The sequence below is a fragment of the Sphaeramia orbicularis genome, chromosome 11, assembly GCF_902148855.1.
Source record: "Sphaeramia orbicularis chromosome 11, fSphaOr1.1, whole genome shotgun sequence".
In the NCBI taxonomy this organism is placed as follows: Eukaryota; Metazoa; Chordata; class Actinopteri; order Kurtiformes; family Apogonidae; genus Sphaeramia; species Sphaeramia orbicularis.
The window spans coordinates 20,399,909-20,426,204 of record NC_043967.1 but is presented as its reverse complement, the minus strand read 5'-3'; the positions used below and the strand labels follow the sequence as shown (position 1 = coordinate 20,426,204).

At 38.2% G+C, this 26,296-nt stretch overlaps 1 protein-coding gene across 2 annotated transcripts in view; it reads right to left on the bottom strand.

Moving 5' to 3' along the window:
- Positions 1 to 26,296, bottom strand: part of thrb (thyroid hormone receptor beta) — a 190,206-nt gene that overhangs the window by 70,355 nt on the left and 93,555 nt on the right. For both annotated transcript variants that reach the window (XM_030148144.1, XM_030148145.1), the window contains exon 2: positions 16,020 to 16,086. The gene's annotated coding sequence lies outside the window, so the exon portion shown is untranslated. The remainder of the gene's footprint in view (positions 1 to 16,019; positions 16,087 to 26,296) is intronic.

Sequence of the window (26,296 nt, the reverse complement as noted above, 5' to 3'; positions counted from 1 at the left end):
CTTAACTTGACTATCAAACATATGCCCCATTTAGACATTTTCAGGATGTCAAGAAGCAGTTTAATGTGATCTGTAATAGGAATGATAGAGACGATTACAGCATGAAAGCAAATTCACAATGTGTGACTTTCACAAGAAAACTATAAAACTCTCTTGATGTGGATGACAGGATTGCCTAAATTTGCTGTGTTACTAAACTTCACTCTCATCAGATTATGAACTGAAGAACACATTTTCTGAAAGGCAACACAACCACAAATAGTCCTATCTTAACATAGACAAAAATTTGATCTAATAACATGGACAGGCAGCAGCTATGATAATACAAAAAAGCACTGTGATATAACCCTCAAGTGTGCTCTTAGAAGTCTGGGGGAAGGCAGGAAACAGGAAATAGGCCGCTAATGGAGTACATGCTGTACTTTTGCCTTGTTGCTATCATCCAGAAAACACATTAACTGATTACTGCTGTCCGCTTCTTAACAGGAAAACTGAAACTGGCGGTATCCACAAAAAAAGTCTTAAAGTTTAATATGTTTTCCTCATTAAAAAACACAGTTAACCAAAGGTGAAAGGACATTTGCATTCCACTGCAAACTGCACTGCAGATACCATTTCCCACAGTAGTGTAGAATGAACCTTCTGATGCAGAATTTAAGCACCTACAGTCAAATGAATTTATCAGTAGACGCTTCACATGCTTTGTTCTGTAAAAACCGCTGCCAATATGAGCGAATTCAGCAGATCTCTCAAAAGAGAAGGCCAACAATACAAGAAGTCATCCAAATAGGGCAGAAGCTCAAGGCATGAAAGAAGTCAACATTCTTCGGCCATGACATAAAGTAAATGAAAAACACAAGCTTTGTATCAGCAGCATCAACTTTTCACCCATAGGAACATTCTTCTGACTATAATGTGTTGTTTATCTTGCACCCTGAAAGCTAATGACTGTTGAACCGAGGAAGAAAAGGAGCAGGAATGACTGAATCAAAGGTCAAAGGTTCAAGCATCTCTGAATGGTTTCTCAGTGAAAAGTCTAATTTTCTTGTAAATATAAAGATCATTGCAAAGGGTTTGCACATACAAAGAAGATGTCCCAGAAGTTACAGCACAAATTCTTGAATGTTATTAAGTTTCATCTACAATTATGGTGCAATAGTGATGACATTTTCAGATGCTTGGACAGTATAGCTGAAAGAATATAAATCTACATAAACCAATGATATTCTAGATTTTGACAACAGTAAATTTGTCCTTTTCAGAAACAAAATGCTGTTAATGTGCTGGACATCTACACTGATTTTAACTTATAATATTTCAACAAAATAGCCAACATTTCTATGCTTATTTTTAGGCACTGGCAGGACTGGAAATATCATCACTTGAAAGAAGACATTAAAATGAGATGCATTTCTTCTTCCATCAAACCAAAATCTTATCTGAAGTAGGGCTGCTGCTGTCGACGATTTTAATAATCGATTGATCTGTAGATTATTTTAATAACTAATTGATTCATTGGATAAACACAAAAGACTCAATTCTCAAAGATCAGTATTTAACCCAAAGCAATATAGGCTGCAGACAAGTCACTAATGATTATATCACCGCAATGGCTTCGAGTATAGTTAGTGAGCACTAGCCTACTACCTAAATTTGTTATGGCTAGACACCAGCAAGTTATAGCCTTCAACCAGCTCTGATAGGTATCGTTAGTCTGGTGGCCTGACAAACGGAAATGGATAAACACATTATAATTATGATGACAGTGTCTAACTAGCTAGCAGGCTAAAGTAATCACGACATGTAAGGCCATGTAGGCCATTTTTAACTTCCATATTCAAGTTTTGTTACATTAACAGCACATTACATTTTGGGTAAACATGGCTGCTGTGGCCATTGTAAAGCTTTAAAAATCTGGCCCAGCATCTGAAACCTCAGCCATGCTGCTCTGTGTTTTCCTCTGTTAGACTACGCAGCATGTGGGCACGCCTCAATACTAACGTCCCTAAAGACCCAACGAATCGACTGTCGAATTCGTTGCCAACTCTTTTAAGAATCAATTTGGATCGATGTAATCAATTCGTTGTTGCAGCACTAATCCTAAATTTGACAAATATTCTTTTCTTTCTTTTTTTTTTTAACCTTTGCTCTGTCATATCATAGAAATCTGTCACTTAATTCATTCAAATACAAAATGGTTGCCCCTGAACATAACTCAGAAAGTGGTTGTATTTGCCAGGATGTGTTGACTGTGGAAGCCGTTTAGTTGTATGTAAATGTCATTTCCACGAGAGGGTGTTGGAAAGAACTTGACTGGCCTGCACCAAGTCCCACACAATGCCTTGAATGATAATTGCTCATCAGACCTTATCATCCATCCAGCATCTATGGACAATCTCATCAATGCTTTTGTGGCTGAAAGTTAGAAAATCTCTGCAAACATGTGAGCAAACTTCCTGACTACCTGTATCTCTTGCAGCTTTTAACCTCGTTTTACCTGCAACTGTGTATCATTAGCATTGCAGTTGCTCCTGGAACCAAATGGCTTGAACCATTACAAAAGTGAAAGACCGAAAAACACATTTTAATACTGTTGCGTTCTTCTACAGGTTTGGACTGTGGTATTCGATATAGAGTTGTCCATGTACTTTTTGCATTTGCCATAGTTTATGTGACATTTTTGGAGAGGGTATTTATCTAAACTTGCAAAAACTCCATAAGGCAGCCTTTGTCTCAGATCACAATTACATAGTTTAAAAAAAAATAAAAAAAAAACTACACAAACAGGCTGATTGGGTTTGTCAGTGTAATGCTCTGTCCACAGACAATACAGATTATTTTCTAAATGGGTATTTTTACCCTGCATCTGTCCACACTACAACCCAAATTGAGTACAGCCTGGTGCAAACGCAGACAAATTATTGTGTCTGCTGAACTTTAAACTGTGGATCATATTAGACACAGCAGATGCAGAGGCTAATCTCCTATATGCACTTGAACTGCAAGAACAAACTAAAGTCATCAATTTGAGTTAGTGAAAAGTTTGGGTTGTTTTGTTGGTTTTATAAAGATTCTACCACTACACCATTACAAGTGTCACCCAGTTGTGTCCTTACTGCCTTGATCTACAACAGGACACTGATTTATACATCTTTATGACCTATATATGATAACTCATGGACAAGGCGACTACAGACAGTGACAATAGATACAGTATTTATGACTGGGTCTGTGTTTTCTGTGTCCACATGGCTACACAAAATTAAGAGAATCCCCGTCTGAGTGCCTTAAAATGCCACTTACATGTGGAGAAGAGGCCCAAGCGTGCAGAATAATGTGAGCTTTGCAAAATGTCTGTATTAGTGTGGACTAGGGATGCAAATTATCGATTAATTCCTTAATCATTAGTTGGCTGACCTTGTCAATCGAGTAACGATTAATTGATAAGTGGTGATTTTCCTGTGAACCTGAATTTCTTTCTCAATAGGGTCAATAAGAATAAAAGCTAAATATTGTTTATATACTTCATGAAAAAAAGCATGTCCTATTCCTGAATGATTAATTTATTGTACCATTAGGGATACAGTACAGGCAATGGCATTTATGGAGTAGAACTAAATAATTCCTGCAGAGAAATAAAATAAAATAAATGGATTTCAAAAGAGGCAGTTTAGAAGAAATGGGCATTTCTGACTTTGCATAACTATCTGACGCGATGGAGCCAGATTTCAGTACAGAGGAGGTTCATGCGGGGGACTGATCTCAAGGAGTTCGGAGATGCCGTGTTTTCTCTGTTCTGATATAATAACCTTTGGATTTACTCTAACCTTTCAAGAATATTGACATGATCAATAAGTTAATAAAAATAAAAGAAATGGTGAGGAAATCACTTAGAAAAAGTTAAATGTATAGAAAAATGTATTGGAAAGTCGTTTCAAAAATAGCTGTAGGGCTTTAAGGGTTAATGTCATCAAATAAGTTGCTTGGTTGGAAGCTTTGTCAGGAACAATAACTGCATTATGTGAACATGCATTCATACACACATGCATAAGATATAGTGACAGTAAAGTCAAAACTATTTAGACAGCTGTATACATGATATTTTATTTAAGATATAGACATAGTACTGCAGACATAACCTGTAGACTTATATTGCCATTGTATAGCCAAAGATGAAGAATATTTTTAGGACTGGACTAATCAGCAGACAGTCCAGCCAGAGCTCTGTGTTTGAGAGTGTTTAGACTTACTCAGGTTCACTCTCACAAACAATAAAGCGGTTGTTTTGGTGCTGAAAGGCCTACTCTTTTCTCTACACAGAAAACAAACCAGAAATCAATAAAGATTCCGACAGATATGGGAAGTCAATAATGGGAGTTGGTAGAAAAAAAAACATTAGTTCACATCCGTTTTCACTGTCAGAGTGATAAAAACATGATAAACACGATAAAAACATCAGGAAAGCTACCTGAAATCCAATGAGAAAAAACCCTTTCATGCATTTGCAAACTATAATTTCTGGAAGGCTAAAATGAGTTATTCAAATTAAGAGTTTAACTTCAATACTTGTACAGTGTTTGGAGTTTGTCTTGGTAGCATCGCTAATAAAGCTAAAACAGGGCATCTGTAAAACTACTGTGTACACCTTCATATTTGCATATTTGCACTTATTGAACATCACAGTGACTCTCTATCACAGATTTTCCTCAGGCATAGAGACATATTCAAAGTTCTTCAGTTTCCTCTGACTCACAGGTGTCAAACATACGGTACGTGGGCCAAAACTGGCCACCTAAGGGTCCAATCCAGCCCGAGGGATGAATGTGTGAAATGCAAAAACTACACTGAAGATATTAACCCTTTATCGGGCAAATGACTATTTTTGGTCATTTCCAAACACATTACATATGGGTCCAATCCTGTGCCTCAGTGAGGTCAAGAAGCATGATGGTTTTTATAACACTATACAGTGATTCAGAGAGATTTTATAGACATTTTGAAGCTGTAAATAGTGAATATGAGTGATTTTTTGTCAGTTTATGACCTTGTAACAGTTGCTTTATTGCATGAGGAGGGAGACTGTTGTCACGGCAACTGATGAGGAGGTAGAGGATGATGTCCAATAACACACTAAGGTTGAAATGTTGAATTTCAGAGTATTTCAATGAGTGTCCTATAAAAGGTTTAACAATCAAGGATGTTAAAATCATTTTAGTTAAGGTTCAGCATTCAGACCAACATGATCTAAAAGTGGGTCAAGATCAGTAAAATACTATCACAATAACCTATAAAAAATAAAGACAACCCCCCATATTCTTTGTTTTTGTATAAAAAAGTAGAATTACATGAAAATGTTTACATTTGGGTCCGATCAAGCGGTAACATGTGGACACATTTGGTGTTCAACAGTCTCTGTCATGTAAGCAGAGTAACTTATATGCATGTATATACATATTTGAGTAGGTATTTATAAGCACTTTAACATTATGTATAGCAACATTTGGGGAGCTAAAATTTTTAGGTGAAAAATGTCAAATTACTGCTTGGTAACACGTGGACTTGAAACCGACATCAATTTTTTAAGCTTTACAGAAATATTCAAAACCTGTGGTTCTCGACAGAAATTGATATCAAGTAGGACAAAACCTTTTAAATATTATGTTCAACTATGCTGAAAATAAATTTTGGAGTAAAATATTGAAAAGCCTCTGTTTTATTGACATGAGAATGTGGTAACACATGGACAGGTTGCCACAGTAACATGTGGATGACTCTTTACCATTGTATGCATCACCCAAAATGTATCAAAAGAGCATTACTTTCTGAAAGTTTCACTCAAATATCTGAGTTAAGTAACTTGAAAACTAAAAATTGGTATTTTTGTGGTAAGACATGGACAGGGCCTTTTAAGCAACTCACAAATGTTCAAACTCAAAAATATCAATAATATTCCCAAATTTATGAAAATCTAATACTTGAAACTCAACAATCACCCATATAATCAACAGATAAAATAAATTTTCAAATTTTTTAGATATAATTTTTAGCGTCAAATTTGAGCTATGGTGTACAACAAGTGGCATTTTAAAAAGGATAACAGTTCCATAAAATAGAGTTCTTTCGCTAAAAAATGAGCCCACTTAATAAATGATGTGCAAATTTACTTTTTCATGTTGATGTTCACTTTCACTTGATTGGACCCATTTATAAACTATCCTTTCAAAAAATGTGAATAACCCGAACAAATATGACTGACAGAAGTAAGTGTAAGTTTATCAATATTCTGCCTGTTATTAAATGTTTTGTGTATTTGTAGATCCACTGTAATTGGTGCACATGTGTAAATGATAAACTGGGACATAATACTGTTAAAATTGCACTTATTTTTCTAAAGACATTTCAGGTTCATATTAATCAGATTTTTAAGGAAATTTTGTAGATGCAAACATTTTCATAATGAGATTTGACTTTTTTCATTGTTATTATTTTACTGTTCTGGCCCACTACAGATCATATTGGGCTGAATGTGGCCCCTGAACTACAGGGTGTATCAAAAAAAAAAAAAAAAAAAAAAAAATAGATTTTGAAAAAGTACCCCCAGTTCCACATTTGATAATTTTTGGAATTTTCTTTTATGGACATTGGAAGGTAGGGGATTGGTGGATATTTGTCCAAATTTACAGACCCAGGTTTTCATGCATGAGTGAGCAGGGGCAAATTGCGCAATCCAAATTAAAACTGGTTTGCACAAAGTAGCAGTGGGGTTTAAATTCAATCAAAGGTCATGGGAGGGGACAATGGGCATCCATCTTGTTTTCCATAAAATTGCCAGGTCACAGCATTAACACTTTGGCCACCATGTCAATTTCATTTCTTTACCCATGACAGCTGTTCCTGCCTTTCAAAGTTAATTCAACTTGTTTAGGCCTGAAAATGTCACTGAGGACAGGCCAAGTTAGGGTTAAGGTTAGGGTTAGGGACTGCGCAATTTGCCCCTGCTCACTCATGCATGAAAACCTGCGTCTGTAAATTTGGACAAATATCCACCAATCCCCTACCTACTGACGTTCATAAAAGTAAATTCCAAAAATTATCAAATCCGAAAGAAGGGGTAATTTTTCAAAATATATATTTTTTTTTGATACACCCTATAGCACAGGTTTCAAACATGCGGCCCAGGGGCCAAAACTGGCCCACCAAAGTTTCCAATCTGGCCCGCGGGATGAATTTGTAAAATGCAAGTTAGGGCATCAAACTCAAAAATAATATCATAATAACCTATAAATAATGACAACACCATTTTTTTCTCTTTGATTTAGTGCAAAAAACATTAAATGATGAAAATGTTTACATCAACAAACTAGGGCTGTGCAATTAATCAAAATTCAATTACGATTTCGATTATTACACGCAACGATTACAAAAATTATGTAATCGAGAAAAAACGATTATTAATTTTGAGTCGTTTTAATTCACGCGCACGCAAGCTACCATGAGCTGCTCTGCCCCGCCCCCCTCTAAGCTACTGCTGCCAGCTAGCCGGCAGGTCCACCCCAAGAGGAAAGTTGTACCTAGCTGGAAAAACGGCAGGAGAATCACAGCAGAAGTGCTTGGTAAACAAAAAAGGCAAGTCAAATTCAACTGTATGGAATCACTTTGGGTTTGATGAAGAAGACGAAGAGCAAAAACACATCACATGCAAAAAGTGTTTCGTAGTTGTGTCCGCACCGACCGCTAACACAAGAAACCTTTGTAACCATCTAAAGTTTAACCACCGCCACCTTTATCATAATCTCATGAAAAACTAAAACACATAAAAACAACTGCGTCTATAACTTCGTCCGCAATGCAATCTTCAGTTTCCGAATCTCTTTACGCTGCAACTCCCGTATTAACGTAACCCTAACCCGTATAACCCTAACGTATGTATTGTAGGTGGCTGATGTGTACCGAAGGCCTGAACTGAAACCTCACGGCACGCCACTGAATTTACTGTTTCATACTACGTTGAACATACTTGAATTTATAATTTGCACTTTACGTGAGCTTTTTTTTTTTTAAATTGCTACAGTTCAATGGCAAGTCTATAGCAGTTTAATTACAGTGCACTATTTATTTACAAAAGGAAACATACTTGAATTTACAGTATACTTATTTGCATTCAAAGATTTTTTTGTTTCATACAAAAGTGAACATACTTTGTTTTAGTGGTTAAAAGCTTTATTTATGTTTAAAGAGTATATTTTACATTGTTTTGCAAGAAAAAAATAAACAACTTTAAGGTTAACAAATAATCGTTTTTAATAATCGTGATTTCAATTATTGCCAAAATAATCGTGATTTTTTTTTTTTTCTATAATCGAGCAGCCCTACAACAAACTATCCTCTAACAATAAAATGTGAATAACCTGAACAAATATGAACAACCTGAAATGTCTAAAGAAAATTACGTGTAATTTTAACAATTTTCTGCCTGTTATTAAATGTTTTGTTCCTTTGTAGATCTGATCAGTAATGCATATGTATAAATGATAAGTCAAGGCATAATATTGATAAAATTGTACTTATATTTCTTAACAAATTGCATTTTTTTTCCAGGTTATTCACATCCTTTTTGTTTGGATAGTTTGGCATAACTGAATGTTATTTTTTTGCACTAAAACAATTTGGAGTTGTCATTATTTATTGGCTATCATGCTATTATTTTATTGGTCTAGCCTATTTCAGATTAAATTGGGCTGACTGTGGCCCACATAATGAAATGAGTTTGACATCCCTGCCCTACAGAATGAGTATGACACCCCTTCTCTAACTAAACTGCAGTGGTTGAGGTGATCTGTATCTGGCAAATCCACAAAACAAAGCATGCATAAACAAAGACTGGTGCAACATGCAAAACAGCAGCAGCAGATTATTCATTCACCTGCAATAAAAAATGTTACCCGTATGTTGTTTTGAAAACTCCTCAAAGGGCATCGGGGCTTTATCTGAGGCTAAATGTCAGCCGTCGTTAACAGTCTTCAGTGCTAATCTCGCCGTGCCCAATGTCTGGCTGCATCATGAATCAACACTGATAACAGCCAGTAAACAATAGCCACAGCCTTGACCAATATGCATCTTATTGGAGGTGGCATTCAGATAAGAGTTCATCTTGATCTGCCGACCATTAAGCCCAGAGCTCTCTAATACTTAATTTACGACAATGAATCACACCGTGCAACGTGATCCAGGTTCATCATCATGGCAACTTGTATCATGAAAAGGACAGCAGATGGTGTTTTCATTAAAGAATTCAAAGCTGATAAAAGAATCAACCGAATGACTTTGGGAGGCTCTTCAGTGCACCGCTCGTATTACATGAAGTTCTCTAGCTGCCGGGAAAAAACACACAGGCCAATGTCAAAAAGGCCTACTGATACACAGGGGCTATCCGGTGTGTTTTGGAAATGGTACAGTGGTTCTGTTACACTGCACACAGTCATGAGCATGATCCCTCACTGGAGACTGAGAGCTGAGTGGATCCTGATAATAAAACGACCAATAATCCGTGCACTGCCTTCACGGGTGGCGGCGAGAACACAGCGGTGGTGTTTTTGACAAATGGCTGACAGCTGTGGCCGACGATCACCTGCAGACCCGCGAACGGTGTTGGCGTCATCATCGTTAAATTTTTTACCTCTAACACATTTCCCGTTTCATGGAAGCCAGATGGAGGCCTTTTTGTTTTCATTATGACAACTCCACTGAGAAACACAGGTTTATTAAAACTGCTCTTCAGGTTTAATAAACTGTCATGTTTAACCCTTTATAAGACACTCAGAAATACTGTGAAACTTGGACTAAGGAGTATATCTGTATACTAGTGACTGTCCTCTACCTCTGCCCCTCTTTCTTTCTTTGAACAAGGACTGGCTAGTTAATTAATTAATTAGTTGTTACACACATCTGAGCCTTTGCGTTTTGTTTTGGTTTTGTTTTGTTTTTTGTTTTGTGTGTTTTACATAACTGAAAACTGCAAAAGAAAAAAAAAAAAAGAAAAAAAGAAATACTCTGAAACTCTAAATTTCAACCTTAGTGTGTTATTAGAGGACATCACAAGACGTTATTACTTTTGTGAAATTTTTCTAATATTTTTATTGTCATGTAGAAAATCGCGGTCAATGAAGTTACCATATTTGGTTCCTTGCCCATAAGTGACAAAAAAAGAAAAAAAAAAAAATCAAAGAAAAACACACGTAAGGTGAAAGGACCATGTATTTTAGAACATTAGACCAACATAAGTGCTGATCCAGACCCCTGTCCACATCCACATTCTCCCTTTGAACATCATTCCTTACATTAGTACCATTACTTCATGGTACCGAACAAAGCAGGTACACTCACTGTTCATGCAGAGGTGGACCTTACAGACCCTGTAGACCACATTGGACCTGAGATTGTTGACTCACTGTCCTCACTGGAACTGTCTTGTAATGTGTACGTAAATGACCAAAAACAGTCACTTGCGCGGTAAAGGGTTAACTAAAATAAATAAAGGACTAAATAAATAAAGACTGAGTGCTACTTTTGTGGTAGTTCCCAAATGATCTTTTTCTCTATATTTAACATTTCTTAAATGATTCGTCACCATTTATTATAAAATAATCCGCCCTATTTTGCATTTTTTCAGTGAAAGTCTGGTATTTTCCAATATTTAATGTACTATATATAGATGTTCATAAAAGCTCAGATTAAAGTTGAGGATTATTATGTCAAAAAACTGAAGAACAAGTGACTTTTTCGGCAAAGATATCAATAACTGAACATAAACCAAGTGTCTCCATCCACTGTCACTGATCAAACTGGTGATAAATGACAGTTTTTTGCTGGTGAATCAATGTTATAGAAGATGATGGTGTTTCCATGGTAACTATAGAGCCTCTGAACGTCAGTGGGTCATATTTGATGACCATGAAAAGATCAAAGATCATTTCATTGTTCCTGTGAAAGTGACAATAAAGATCTATTCTATTCTATTCTATTCTATTCTGAAAAGATGACAAACTGTATTTTACACTAATTATTTACATGTATTGATTAAACATTTTAGTAGATGGTTTTGGTCTGTGGTGGATGTTTGGGTCTTTATGGGATACACTAGGCAGTATTTCCCCCCTTTCAATACCTATAATCCCGGGTTTGTCGTGACAAAATTTATAGACTTACACATGTTTTTGCAGCGGGATAGTTGAAGCAGCTGCTTTTATTGCATTGACAAACCCCCTATGTCATAATTTGTGTCATCTTTCAGAGCTAAATCAGTCACAGTGAGCTTTGATGTCAGCTGAGGTGACAGCATGTGCTGAGTGCAGCAACATTTTCAAAGCCCTCAGTGAGCGACAGAATCACCCTACAGATGAAGTGTTTGCATTTTGTACTTTTTATGGCTAACATTCTGCTCTAGTGCACCCATGTGACAGTCAAACTGTTAGTGAGACGGCCCTAGGATGCAGTCTGGACAACAGCATGTCCATTGTTTTTTAAAGCCAGTCACATTTTAAAACGCATTCTGTGGTTTATTAAATTTAGCTTTGCTTTTTCTTATCTGAATATTTTTTAATTTACTCTGACTTGAGTGAAATATTCCATGGGCAAGGTCTGAATGGGCTCAGCAGTGCAGGGCAGCAGTAAAATTAGTGGCACAAGATTAATTTTATAATGCAATATGATATTGGTATCACATGGCAGCGTTGATATCACACAAACCACAATTCTGAGAGAGCATAATGGGGGTCTCCCCTTTACTGTTTCACTGCTTTCATGTCTTCCTCTTGCACTGACAATTTATTACTAGCTGACAGTCCTCTCACCATTTGCTTTTGTACAACACATGATATTTATGCTTTCACTGACTAGACTTCAGGTTACACACCATTCAGTTGCTCTCAGTGATGAACTCTTTTTAGGGCTTTCACTTTCACTTCAGCTTTATTCAGTGATTACATTTAAATCGAAACCTCCATTTCCCTTTCCATTTTAACTGTCATTTAATCTTTCTTTTGCTCTTCCTGGAAATGTAACCTTTTCTCATCAGACCTGTATGTAATATCAAATCAGAGGTAATTCATGTAGTGAGTGTTATTGAAGTTATGAGATTTAGCTCCATACTTTTATGACAGTTACACAAAGATTAAGTTAATATTAGAAATTATCCTGTTAAACCCTGGGACATTTGTTTCAAGATGTAATCATTCCAATGTAACTCGGTGGTTCCCAGCCTTTTTTGGCTCGTGACCCCATTTAAAACATCACAAATTTCTGGCGACCCCAGAAATTCAAAGTGTAGAAATTTTTTTTTTGGCTAAAATTAATTTGTTTTTGTTCATGTAATAGTTTGCTATACTTTGTTGCAAATAAACATTCACTTTAGACTACATTTAGTCTATATAATGTATATTATTATGGACGGAGGCAGAAAAGCCAGGTGTAGATTACTGCACAAAGTGAGAATTTGATTTTCCTTGGTCAGGATATGTACAGTCAGTCCAGCTTGGATTTACAAGGCTGACAATTAATACTGAACAAACAATAACTCAAACTATGAATTATGAAAGAGCTGCAGCGTCTGAAACCGACCACAATGAACATTTGAAAGATAAACAGTACCACAGTGCTTCAGTTTCAGCTTCACAGTTTGTCATGTCTTTCATGTATTGGAATTGTCTCTCTCAACTCACCATATATTTATTATTAGTAATTTTTTATTTTTATCGATTACTAGACATTTCAGGTGACCCCATTTGAATTGCGGGAGACCCCAAGGTTAAAAAACACTGATGCAACTCAAAACAATAGAGTAGCTTTAGTCATATAAATATGAGTTATGATCAGAAAACAATAAAGGTAAGACAAAATTCATAATTATTTTTTTTATAATTCAAGTCTTATTTTTGCACTTCTTTGGCTCATTCGGTGAGTTTTAGTAGGAGAAAAATAATACTTGTATTATTGAATCTGCTTAGTGTTATCTTACTGATACAAAGTGTGTTGCATTGGTCTTTTGTTTTATGAAATTATTCATGACATACGCTGATCTTGGACTGTTAGCTTGTTTTAGATATTTGCCCATTTAAGTGCTTGTTGTTCTGAATGTGTTCTATTTTCTGAAAGTTAGTTTTGTTGAGCTTTTAGCTGATGTTCTTCTGGTAATGTGGACATGTAGCATGTGTATATTACTACACACATTGCATAGCGTAACCATGGCAGCATCAGGGATGACGCCTTATTATTTTAAAGGAAATTCTGGCCGACTGACCTGAAATTTCAAACTCACGGTCTGGGTTAATAATCCTTTCTGACTATCCTGATCATCTGGTCCCTTGGTATACAGAGATTATAAAATTACATCCATTATCACTGCCAGGAAAGATGCCACGGCTGAGGATAGCATCGGTCTGCTTCAGTCTGCACAGAGCACCAGAGCTGTATCTAGAAGGCTGAATAGGCCATCATTCTGCCACTGTGTGTATCCTATAATAGTTCAGTGCAGACAGAACTGCAGTTAATAGGCCCAGACCGAGAGACTGGGTCAACCGGTCAATCTGAGGTATGGGAAGCTATTTGTCACATCCAAATTAACTGCTATAGTCTGTCCATGGGGAGAGGGATTCTAGCATTTGTTAAAGAGACTGTATGTAATACTTCTACTTCCAGATATAGCAGTATATAAACTGAATATAGTCACACAGATGGACCAGGGGATTTATATGACCACTAGAGGGAGTAGTGAGTCACTCTGCCGGTCTCTTATTGTGCGTAAAACTAAGTCCACCAAAGCCTCAGAAAGTGACAAAATAGGATAAGAAGCACTAAGTAACAAATTTTAGTGATAGAAAGGTTCAAGGTTACTTTATTTGTACCCGTGGGTAGATTTGTTTTGCAGATGACGTGATTGCTTTTGGCATTACAGCAAGACATACATTGAACCTGTTAGGCGGGTACTTGATCGAGCTTCCAGACAGGACAAAAAGACAGGACAAAAAGTGCTCAGTGTTCCACCATTCATCAGTATAGCAGCATGGATAAGTAAAAGAATAAAATAAATAAATAAGATCAAATAATTAAAAGCAAGATGCAATAAAACACAATAAAAAACCCACAGAAGAAAAAAAACAGTCTGGGATAAAAACCAGGATAAGAACATAAAATTAAAAAATTAGAAGTCACAATAATAATAAATACAGCAAAGAAATAGAATAAATAAGTAAATAAAGTGCAATGTCATTATTTCTTATTGAGCTCAGTGACGGCGACAGGAACAAAGCTGTTTTTATAACGCTGTGTCCTGCACCTTGGGACTAAAAACCTCCGTCCAGAGGAAAGGAGCTGAAATTCACCTCGTAAAGGATGGGAGTCATTATTAAGAACTGATGAAGCCATTCTCTGTACCTGTTTAGTGTACAGGGAGGCGGGACAAGACTGGGACTCACCAATCAGGCAACTGGACCATCTGACTATTTGATTCAGTGAGCTTCTCTCTGCAGCTGAGGTCTGACTGAACCATGCCACCAGGCAAAAAGATAAAACAGACTCAATAAAGGAACGATAAAACAAGGTTAAAATGGTTCGGTCAGTGTGGAAGTGTGCCAGTTTTCTAAGGCAGTGAAGCTAGAAACACTGTTGTTTTCACCACTGGACACAGCTCTGAATTAAAAGAATGGAGTGTGATACTGAAATCACAGTTTGATTATGAGGCTTATGAAGGTATAAAGTGTATAATGTTGTACATTCATTTTCTGAACCTGCTTTATCCTCACTAGGGTCATGGGGGTCACTTGGAGGCTATCCCTATCCCAGCTACTTATATATTTATATGATGTTATTACCTCTGCCAAGGAGGTTATGTTTTTGTCGGAGTTGGTTTGTCTGTTTGTCTGTGTGCAAGATAACTCAAAAAGTTATGGACGGATTTGGATGAAAATTTCAGGAAATGTTGATACTGGCACAAGGAACAAATGATTAAATTTAGGTGGTGATCGGGGGTGGGGGGGCCACTGATCTGCCTTGGTGAAGGTCTGTGCTCTACGAGTGCTTTTCTAAAAAAGACAGTGCAGACCTCCGCCAAGGCAGATCAGTGCCCCCCACCCCTGATCACCACCTAAATTTAATCATTTGTTCCTTGTGCCAGTATCAACATTTCCTGAAATTTTCATCCAAATCCAGGGCACTGATCTGCCTTGGCGGAGGTCTGCGCTCTCCGAGTGCATCTAGTTATCTTTGCTAATTTTGCTGTTTGTTGATCCGGGGTTCAGACTAAACTGTGACAGTTCTGATCTTATTTGGATGATTCCAAACAGGTTATTAGTGCTCCTATTGATACCACAAACCATATGGGAAACAGACGTGATTTGTGGTTTTAGTGTGGCTGTATTCTGTCTTAAAAACAGAGCTAAGCTAACAGAGCTATAATGTAAACTATCGGCTGACACAGCACGTGAAGATTTTAAGACACAGTGGTGTTTTGACCAACTGTCAAAATAACCAGCAATGACTTTCTATTAGAGACTGTAGATACATAGCGTCAATTCACTGGTGGTTTTCGTAGACCTAAGTGTGTTCTGTTACGTGACCTCCCCCTGCTGTTGACAGTTTGGCATATCAGCACTGCATATGAGACCTGTGTGTATTGCAGTAACACAAAGCATAACCCTTTGTGGTTTCCAACAGCTATCGAAAACAAATAGGTGGAGCATTTCCTGACATTAGCATACAGTACATTTACAAAGAGCCTGCAGCTTTAAAAACCAAAAACATGAAACAGAAGATAGATGCATCACCAGTCTGACACATAATGATTTATCCTGAAATATCCCCAAGACTTCAGCTTCATTACATGGGATCACCACAGACACTGATACTCCGATTATGTGCATGTGTGTGTGCATCTTGGCCACGACAGGGAGGTCTAGTATCCAGACATCGTATATTGGCATTCTGGAAGCTGTACAACTGTGTGGAATTGAGCAATGTAAGGGTCTTACCAGAGGAAGTGGTGAAGTCTGACTCCGGGCAGCACTGAGGAGCTGCTGAGCTCCCTGAGAGAAACACCTAGAAAAAAACCACACACATATGTAGAACCGGTTAAATTAATGAACAAGTTGAAAATCTCAGACGAGATACGAAAAACAACAGGTCCCCAGGAAGGCCAGAAACAACTGCAGACACATTGCCACAGCATGAAACATTAACCCAAGCAGTAGGTGGGTATTAAAATTGCAAAGCATTTCACTCAGTGAGGGCAAAGATATTAAAAACACTCACTGTCTATGTTTTGTTTTTAACACCTCTTTAAAAAATTAACAAGGCACACTTAAAGGAAACATACCATCACAGCTAAACACAGGAGTGGAAGCTTTAACACCTTTGTGCTTAGTGTGTGTGCAGCAGGATGTATAACAAACACTACATCCTGCCTCAGTACCCTATATGTAACACTACGCTCAACAAAAGTGACTCCCACAGCAGCTTTAAAACATGTTTCAACCTCTGGTGTTTGCCACATGTGGTCATGACCATAAATACTTCTCCCTTGCAGTAAGGGTGGAGAAATCCCAGTATACATTTCTTTTTCCCTTTTGGACAAACAGTCCTCCAAAGAGTCAATATATCTCTTTTTTTTATATCAGTCCCTGAAGCGTAGCAGAGCATTTTGAGAGGAAAACAGCCATAAATAAAAGAGCAGTGACAAAACAACATGTGCAGTGACGCAGACATGAATGCTCAATTTGACTCAAACTCTGGTGTTTCGCCAAAAATCATTGAAAGTCATGTTAAAGTTCACATTGAGACATGAAGGGAAAGGGGAAAAAATGTAAACAAAAAAACAGGAGGCAGTTTGATTATCATGAGAGCAAGAACGGAAAGCATTTGTTTTTGTCATTAATTGAGTCGCAGGGCTGGTCATCTCTTGCCGACAAACCATAATCACTTGCAATCAGACTTAATGGGTGCTCTAATGGGAATGGTTTTCCTCCCTCTGTGCTTTGTCGGTGGCTGTTTGTTGCACTTTTTAACACACTTGTCCACAAAAACAAATGTGCACATATTCGCATGCATGTGCATTTGCAACTCAGCAGGGAAATTTTACACCGCACTTCTATCTGAAAGGGAATAATTGTTTTAATAACTCTGTCTATCCAAAACAGTACAACACAATCAAGTCCTATTTGTATGTGATACTAATTTACATATTCTCTCCAGAGTGAACTGATTCATTCATTTGCAGATGATGGCTAGTCTGTTAAACCTTTGCTTGGCCTTCTGTTCTCTTGTATCAATACACTGTGGCCACATCGTCATATGATATGACACATCTAATAATATTCACCCACTTTTATTATGTACATTTAGGGTGTACTCACACCTACTTCATTTGGTTCATTTAAAACGGACCAGAGTTTGTTTCACCAGAAAGTCCAGACTTTTCTTTTAGGTGTGAATGCAAACATGCAAACTCTGATTCAAAGCAGACCAAGACCACCTAGATTTGCAGATGTGTACACTGTACACGACAGTATGAGCTCAGTGGATGCACTGTGGCACGAGCGCCGTGGATGAATACGGTAACGTCTGTATCTGAATCTAACAAATTTAGAAGGGAGGTGACGACGTGTGGTTTCTTAACATGTACTTTTTACTATATCAACTGCATTGAATACTGCTGTACATACTGGAGATACTTCCTTAAACAGTGATATACCAGTCTAACAGCACATCCCAGAATACCTTGCGCAGATGTCTCTTAAAGTGACAGAACCTTTTTCTGTATTACCTACATTACAAATGGACTGGGCGAGGGAACAAGAAGTTGAGCGTTGGAAACATGTAGTGAAACGACTTTGGAAACAAAGTCCTAACTTTTTCATGTGACTGTATGTGAAGCACGTGTTCTGAAATTGCACAAAAGCCACTTTGTAAAAAGTCACAGTTTTATTTGATAAATAAATAATCAAGCTCATTGAATTGCACTGCATATTTTTTTTTTACCAGAATGAATGTGTTGAATCAGAATGTGCTTAACCCTTTCATGCATAGAGGTCACTACAGTGGACAGCTATTCTGCAGCTGTTCTCTTATATATTCATGGGTTTTGTTATTTTAGTTCCATATCAGCCAACACAGTGGACACTTATACATCATCCCACACACTGCAATTGATACCGTTATTGTAAATTTGCTGTTCTTTATACACCTAATCTGCAGTGATATGTTTAAGTGTAAAAAAATTGCTCGATATCATTATTAGACTGTAATTAACAGTTTGTTGGGTTGTTTTTTTTTTAACAAAAAGGTGTTTTTTTTTTTTTCATATTATCTCCATGAAGTAATAACTAGTATTAGAGTATGTTAAAATGTGACAAAACATTGGATTAGCAGCATTAAACATGTTTTTATTACATAGTTTTCACACAGTATATCAGTAAATACATGTTTCTTTGCTTCAAAAATTAAATGCATGGTGTCCAGCTGAGTGGACATTTTTGCAACTCCATGAAAAAGAAGTTCATACATTTTTTTTCCCAATTGCACTATTTTTTTAATGCCTAAAGAGGAATAAAAACACTCAGGAAAAAAATCTTAAGGTTCTCATAATTCATGCATGAAAGGGTTAATCGCTGTGTATCAGGATTTGGATGTGAATTGTATCATATCACATCACGAGGTGCCACACACATATCTTTAATATATCGGATCACAGATGCTGTATCGAGATGCGAAGATCGTATCGGCCTTACAACTGAAATTCCCAACCCTAGTATGTGGTGCTCCATCTGCTTCAAGATTCGACATATTGCACATCAGGATGCTCTTCTGCTCTAGTTATTTGAGCCATTACCTCTCTATGAGCTCAATCCAGTTTGGTCATTCTCCTCTGACCTCAGGCATCAAAAAGGTAAGTATTTTCAACCTGAGAACTGCTGTACACTGTTCATTTTATATTTTGTGGAACATTCTCTATATACCATAGAGAGTTGTGTGTGAAAATCCCAGTACACCAACAGTTTCTAAAATACTCACACCAGCAGCCAAGTCACTTAAATCACCTTTCTTCAGTAGATCACCTTGACCATGTCTACATGTCTAAATATTGCTCCTATGTGTTAGCCTATTATATATTTGTGTCAATGTGTAGTTGAACAGATTTACCCAATAAAGCAGAACATACTTTAGGTGACAGTTATTTTAATGGCTGTTCGGTAAAATACAGTTCTGCTTTATAACATCATGGGACTTACTTTAATTATGTACCCCCATTACTTCAATTGCTCATGAAGAACTCAAAAAAAGAAAGAAAGAAAACGCTGAAGGATCAGAGGAGCATCACCACAACAAAGCCATCTCCACACAGATACATAAAGAAATTAACTCATCACAAGAACATTTATATTATTGTTGTATATGTCAGGTCATACCTTGCAGTAATTTGCCTGTTTATTACATTATTCCAATGTAATAATGTAATGTAATAATAATGTCTGTTCATGCATCTTTGTTAGAATGTTTTGTGTATTGTCAAGGAAGAAACTTGAAAAAGGCTATTCATTTCCCATTGTTTTATAATGAGAATAACACCAAAAAAAGCCTCTAAAAAAGTCCAAAGCCTGCACACCTACAAGTCTACGATTCTGTACTCGTGGAAACAGAAAATGAGAAAAAAAATGTGGTTTAACAGGCAGCGAACCAACATCCTTTTTTTTACACATCCTCCCCACTTCAATCTTTAGCCAAACTACACATAAAGACGAGTCTATCACGTGATGAAGAAACAAAGTGTGATGTGGCACAGGGCTCGTGACTGCGACTGAATTACGGTCGCATGCGCCTGAGAATTTCGGTAGTGCGACTGTTTTTGAGATTACGATCGCACGGTGCGCCAATAAAAAAATGAGCGAAAATTAATACGTGCGCCTAGAATAATGGCTGCAGAAGTAACTCGTCAGCTGAAAATAAACAAGCTCCACGCCCCGCTGACTGAAGCGGAAAATCTAGTCCCCGCCCCCTCGCGTGCGCAGGCGGCATAAACAAAGGGATCAAATAACTCCACCGACGTTTGAAACAATCTCCTGACTTCAGGCGTGGTGTAGACCACAGTGACTAAGGGGCACCAGGTCAAGGAGACTTGACTTCAGGCGTGGTGTAGACCACAGTGACTAAGGGTACGTTTACACGGCAACACTCCGCAAAGATTTCTCCTTTGCGTTATAAAATCATTCCGCGTTAAGACGCCGCCGCTATGATAACGATCTGCGTTAACATGAGTCCGCGAGGACGGATGAATACGCTGTAGTGGCCATGCCAGACCAGTAGCTGGCGATGTAGAGCTGTAGTGAAACAGTGGTGGTAAAACAGGCGCCTGCGCACAAACAATTTCCGGTTTAGACAGCCTTTAAATGAGGAGAAGAAGAAGAGGAGGAGGCGGACAACACTATTTACAAACAACAATGGCGAGTGGTCGTACAAAGACGCAGGACTTCTTTGTCTGGACAGACGAGCTGAGCACAGTTAGCAGCACGTATGTTGTTCTGAAACCGGCCATTGTTGTTGTGGTTGTTCCTTCTTTTTCTGCAGCTTTATTGTGTCATAGAGGCTGGCAAACCAGCTTGGAGGCGCATTACCGCCACCAACTGGCCCAGAGTGGGTTAAATGGCGGTTCTTGGCTGCGCACGCATACGGTGACGTCATATTTTACCCCGGAACGCTCCGACTCGCGTTAACACGGAGCCGGAATGCGGAGCGTATCGATAACGTTCCACCCTGGACCCTGGTATCAAAAGTTTCCGGATTCAGGCACTCTAGGCACCGTTTCCATGTTAACAGAAGGCTAATCCGCCATGAAATCTTCCCGGAGTCGACTGAAGCCGACGCCGTGTAAACGGCCCCTAAGGGCCTTTAGACCATGAAATAAAAAAGTTGGTTGTTGCAAATAATGGTGTGATTCGTCTTTCTTCTCCAAGAACCAACTAAAGTATATACCACACATTGACAATTGTTTTGCACCTGTGTCAATGTAAGCTTTTTCTTTCATACTCTATTCAAATACTTTATTCTAGGTTGTTAACATTGCTTAAATACATATAGGAATATTACTTGGTATGGCCAAGAGTTTTGCTTGTTCTCCAAATTTTTTATATAATAGTGGTGCGCCTAGATTTTAGCCTGTGCTCCTAACTTTTTAGGGTTAGGAGCACAGTGCTCCTAGGTCAAAAAGTTAATTTTGAGCCCTGTGTGGTGTCCGTACAACCGCTGACAAACTGATCGGAAAAATGTTACAGACTGTGCACTAACAGTAAAGGTATGACTGAACTGTACCTTATAACCCCTTACACTTCTCATTATGCTTGTCTCAAATTATATGAATCACCTTCATGCAATGTTTTGAGCCAAAATTTGTATAATTCCACAACATCTGCAACAGTTTGATATGTTACTCTTCTAATGATGTCATCTTATTGTGTCATTTTCTTCTCTAGGCTTCAGCTTCTATTTGTGTCTGTCATTATCAGTAATGTCTTTGTATAATTCAGGAATAGGCTTTGTTTGTTTATTTATTTATTTATTTATTTAGTTTGTTAAATCTGTGCATATTTCTTTTCAAAACTTAAAAAGCAAACAGAAATGCAATTTTATTTGTATGTCTCCTCTGTCATTCTTACGAAATGGCTCTTCATTTGGTGTACTATAGGTGTATAATGACACTAGTGTTGGACTTAGAATAAAATAAACAGAAAAGAAAAGTCATTATTCGATGTAAGAGAATTAATTCCCTGTGCATACTACTACATGTTATACAAAGGATGATTTTTCTCTACATTTGAGCTTCTCATCCACACGTAACCAGCATTTTAGGTCCTAAAACTTGGATTTCTCAAAACTCTTTCAAGATTGACGATTCTTGAAAATTCTAATTTGTGTATCCATTTGAAGAATGAATAACTTAGAAAACAAGTGGTGCCAGGCGTCTTTTGCACGTATTGTAGCTTATTTTGGCATCTATCCAGCTGATGTCATCATGTCAATGCGTGTGTTGATGTCAACATATCAATTGCCTCTATATATGTACCAAGTTTGAAGTAAATTGAAACAAAATTGATGTTTTTATAAACATTTGAAATTTCGCCCATCATAAGTTAATGGGGGAAAAAAAGATTTTAAAAATTAATGAAAACTGTAACTTTGACCTACGTTTCCCAAAATGTAATCAGTTCTATTCTGGGTCACTGGCAATCTATAAACCCAGTTTGGTGAGAATTCAAGCAATAGTTTTGCTGCTAGAGTGTTAACAAACAAACAAACAAACAAACTGAACCAAAACAATACCCCTTGCCTCCCCTTCAGGGGGCGGGGTAATTATAGTGTCACACCCCAGTTCACACAAATACAGGTCATACAGGTATATATCAATGTGTGACTTGCAGTAGGTTATGGTCAACACATAAACATTTAAAGGCTAAGGTTAACCCAGCATTAGCATTAGCATTTGCACATAGCATACAGACTAGTAGCAGTGAGCTGCCATTGACGGACCCCAGGGACCAACTCCAGATCTTTCATCAGCACCGTCAGAGGCACAGACAGGAGAATTAACCCAAGTATGTCTGTTTTTAATGGCAGGGGAAAGGGAGCACCGAGAGGAAGTCAGTGCAGAGAGAACGACTGCAGACTCAACGCAGAAATTCTGAGAGAAAGGGAACCTTTTTGCTGTGAAGCAAAAGTGCTAACCACTACACAACCACATCACCCAAACTGCAACGTCTACGACATAGACACGTGCCCGAGGAGACATACCTTTATATAAAGAATCTGCTTAAAAAAACGGAACTAATACATAATTAATACTAGTCAGTTTGTAACTTATCTTGTCATTACTGCTCAAATTCATGACATGATATTATCTTGTCTTCTGCAGTGTCCACAGTTTCAAGTTTAGCAGTGACTGCACCAGTTTGTTGTCAGTTTTTGTTTTTTAGTTAGAGTTAGAGATATTTTGTAAAAATGAAGGTCATGTGGACAGTTTTAGTTTAACCAGACAGGGAAAATACCCTTTTAGAAAAATATCTGTATTGGAGCGGACAGTAAATTTCTCTCTTGTGACAGTCCAAGTCATTACTGAAACTCTAAGATGATACTATGACGTACTATCCAGCCCTAGTGTGTATGTAAACATGATTAAACTCTAATATGATACTATGACATACTATCCAGCCCTAGTGTGTATGTAAACATGATTAAAACAGCATTCTGTGTCACTGTGTTAAGGTGCTCATGCACAACGTACAATTGTTAAGAAAATAACAACCTTAAAATATATAAATAATGAAAATGGGTGGTTTCATCCTGCCAGTGCAGAGAATGATGTTCAGATTCGATCCCCAGTGTGAGCTGAAGCCTTTTACCTCTTATTTGGATCAACCTTGCTATGTGAATCTGCCTTTTCCCACATGAAGCCTAAATTCAGTCTATTTTCCTGTCTCAGACTTAGACACGATGCTCCCAAAGTCAGTTATCACTTTTAGATATAATATTGAGCTGTTCCAAAATGAAAGCATGTGTTTCTGGCACTTTCTGTGTGAGTTATCATGGGACAGAGGCTGGGATTAGGAAATGGTTGATCTTCTAATCCTAGCATCCTCGAATAACAGGGTTTTTAGTTTCCCAGTTTAGCTTTGTCGCCAGAAGCCTCCCCCACTTAAAATGTTAAAACACTGAAGAGCAGATCTGTGCAAATACATGTACTGTTTTTAATCAAATGTGTGGGTGCGATCTGTGTCAAGATAATGTCATGGATGTAAGCAACTGAGGCTGTCAATAGCTTAGAAGAGAGTTAGCTAATGTCAATAACACCCTGCTGCTGTATGAGTGTCTAAAATGTATTTTAAGTGTTATTTGGCAAAAATAAAATATCTTTTCTCTCAACCACTGAATGAATCCAATAGAGCACATTTAGGTTTCCATGATCCTCCTTTAAATTAGCTGGCCACCTCTTATAATATTAATTCATTTATCTTCTGAACCTGCTTTATCCTCAAACTAAATACAACTAAATTGCAATAAAAAATCCAAAACTAATATAACCATGGTACCACAGTCGACATATTGACAGTTCTTCTTTATTATTATTCTTCAACGGCAGCAAAACAGCCTGTTATACAAACTAGCAAGTGTTGACCAAATCTGAACACTTAAAAGTAGACGGATGGTAAAATATAATTTCAGACTGAAATAAACTCATTAGCCTAGCAACCACTCCCAGCAGCAGCAATGCTATAAACCTGTAGGTCCCCCTGTGGTAACAGTGACAAACAAGTGATTTAAATCAAATGTTAGCAAAGTTAGAAAGCTTTGTCAAGAGGGTTTTTGTTAGTTTTGGTAATGCTAAGATCTGTACGATCCTTCCAGAAAAGTAGATCAAATTTAAGGTTGGTCTGGTCTAAGACAGGGGTCGGCAACCCGCGGCTCCAGAGCTGCATGCGGCTCTTTCATCCTTTTGTTGCGGCTCGGCGTGGCTTGGGAAAATAAATTATAAGTGTCCGATTGAAGTGTATGTTATTTGTCTCAAAAACGTGTATCATGTCTTCTTATTAAGTCGAAGTTTTAACTTCTTTCTTCAGACCTTGTGCAATTTCAGTGATCAGCATTCGCCTTCTTCAGAGACGTTTGACAGCACTTGACGTGTCAGCCGGCAGCCGGCATGCGCAGAATGCCCTGCGACACCAAAACTGCACAATATCTGAACAAGTATTTTATTTGTGTTGTTCGTTTGTTTAATTGTAGTTGTAAATTGTAAGATTATTGTGATCTCGAAATATTAAATAAAATTATATATATATATATTTATATATATATAATATTATTTTTCGTCGCTCAAAATATGCGTCACACTCTCCGACAGCCCGCCAAAACGCCGTACTTTTATCAAGACTTTCAACCCCAGGTAGGCCAAGTATGGAGAAATCTAAGAAAAGAAAAATATCTGAAGAAAATAGAACATTTAATGATGCCAGGTGCCATGGCACGACCAAGGTGCCATGGCACCTCGGGGCCAACGCTAGGTGCCGTGGCACTGCAGTACTACAGCTCAGTGCCAGGTGCCGTGGCACTGCTGTACCAGGGCTCGGTGCCGGGTGCCCGTTGCACCGCAGTGCCACTGCTCGGTTGTCAGGTGCCATGGCACCACGGTGCCACAACTGGGTGCCACCGGTGCCGTGGCACCACCGGCACCTCGAGCCAAGGCACCACTGCGGTGCCACGGTACCTGGGACCGAGCCATGGTACGGCGGTGCAACGGCACCTAGCGTTGGCCCCAAGGCGCGCAGCGGCAGGCACCGCCGAGGCGTGCCGCGGCAGGCACCGCCGAGGCGCCGGTAAAATCATTGTATAAGCCACGTCGGAGTATAAGCCACAGTGTTTAAAGTGTGGGAAAAAAGTAGCGGCTTAGGAATTTACGGTATATATGGGCTAACATTTTCATTTCAGATATCAAAAAGTGTTTGCGGCTCCCAGTGTTGTCTTTTCCGTGGAAACCAGGTCGAAATGGCTCTTTGAGTGTTAAAGGTTGCCGACCCCTGGTCTAAGATAATGAGAGTGTCTTGGCCCTCCCCCCTTTTACAGGATGTGTCAAAACTGAATGAGCCTGTCCTTGGCCCCTGACTGATCCTTCTGCCAAGTTTCATTAAAACTGGTGTATCCTTGTTCCTGCTCACAGATGCAGATACACAAGCCAATCAATCAGCAAACAAACCGGCAAACGGATGTAGTGAACGGTTAACCTTTTAGGACAGACACACCCTGTAAACACTGGTTAATATTACTTACAAACTGTACGTCCAAACTGGTGTATCTGGTTGATAAATACACTGCCTGTGTTTGGGGCAGAATGCATCACATACAGTATATGCATGCAAAACAGGTGCAATGGCCTTAGTAAATCCTCCCTGCAGTATTATAGAAAAATCAGTCTGTTTTATATGCCCTCCTGTGGCATTATCTACTGAGCTTTATGTTGTTCAGACAATACCAGTACAGTCATCAAACCCCTACTCCTCCAACTGCGCACACGCTCACACAGGCCAGCCAACACCAAAACATTTCTGCAATGCTGTCAGACATGGAAATATCAATCTCAGTTTTAAATAATTATACTTTAAGACAAGACTGTTCTAAACAAGTGGTGCCAGACACAACAAACCCCGCCCCCCGCATGTGTTTGTAGCTTATTTTGGCATCGATCCAGCTGATGTCATCATGTCTATGTGTGTAC